This window comes from Gossypium hirsutum, chromosome D03 (genome assembly GCF_007990345.1).
Source record: "Gossypium hirsutum isolate 1008001.06 chromosome D03, Gossypium_hirsutum_v2.1, whole genome shotgun sequence".
Taxonomy (NCBI): Eukaryota; Viridiplantae; Streptophyta; class Magnoliopsida; order Malvales; family Malvaceae; genus Gossypium; species Gossypium hirsutum.
This window is the reverse complement of record NC_053439.1, coordinates 41,279,730-41,280,770: the sequence shown is the minus strand read 5'-3', so window position 1 is coordinate 41,280,770 and position 1,041 is coordinate 41,279,730. Positions and strand designations below refer to the sequence as shown.

Genomic DNA, 1,041 nt, shown 5'->3' with positions numbered 1-1,041 from the left:
CTTGTTGGGTAAAAATATGAGGCTTGGTCGGTCTAGGTTGTGCATAAGTGTTACTGGTTCTAGCCCCTTGGTTACTCCAAGAAAAGTTAGGGTGGTTTCACCAAGATGATTTATAAAAATTGGATTGCAGTCATTGCCTACCTCGGCTTTGGTTGGCCATGTAATACATGGATTTGGGGTTTGATGGACATTCTTCAAACAAATTCCCTTCCCCACAATAAACACGGGTTAGATTTTCAAATTGATTGGTGGCTGAGTTGCAAAACTATTAAACCCATTAGTGGTAAAATTTTTAAGCATTGAGGAAATCAAATATACCTGAGATACTAGTGAAGTAAGTGGATCCACTTCATGTAGTCCTGTGACTCATCTTCCTAATGCTACTCAGTTGGTTGGCTATTGATAATTATTGCTGACAATTCTTTCAATGATTTCATAAGGCTCATTATAAGACTTAGAAAGAAGAGCACCATTAGCAGAAGTGTCCACTACCATCCTCATATGAGTATGCACACCGTTATATAACGTCTCTAATTGGATGCAATAAGGGATTCCGTGATGAGGACATATTCGTAATAGTTCTTTAAACATATCTCATGCCTCATACAATGACTCATCATCCAACTGTCGGAAGGTAGTAATCTCATTCCTTAACTTAGCATTCTTGCTAGGTGTGAAGTACTTCAAAAGAAATCTTTCTGCTAACTCTTGCCATGTGGTAATGAAATTTGGTGGTAATGCGTTCAACCAAGCTCGAGCTCTGTCCTTTAGCGAATATGAGAATAACTTTAATCGTAGTACATTTTCGGGTACTCCGGCTAGCTTGAAAGAATCGCTCACTTCCATAAACAGTCTTAAGTGAAGGTGAGGATCTTCAGTAGGCATTCCACTGAATTAGCCCACTGAAACAGCTCAAATTGTTGTGCCTCGATTTTGGGTCTCCTAATACCTGAATTAAGCTCATGAAACACTGCCACAACATATTTTTTTAGAGTTCTATCCCTATCATCAGCAATAAGGATAGGATTTTGAACTTGATTC

General features: G+C 38.7%; 1 non-coding gene across 1 annotated transcript; it reads left to right on the top strand.

The window, feature by feature from the left end:
- Nucleotides 1-550: 550 nt before the first annotated feature.
- On the top strand, nucleotides 551-657 carry LOC121215771 (small nucleolar RNA R71). The gene has a single exon (XR_005911746.1). It is a non-coding gene; the product is annotated as a small nucleolar RNA R71 (small nucleolar RNA).
- Nucleotides 658-1,041: the final 384 nt, after the last annotated feature.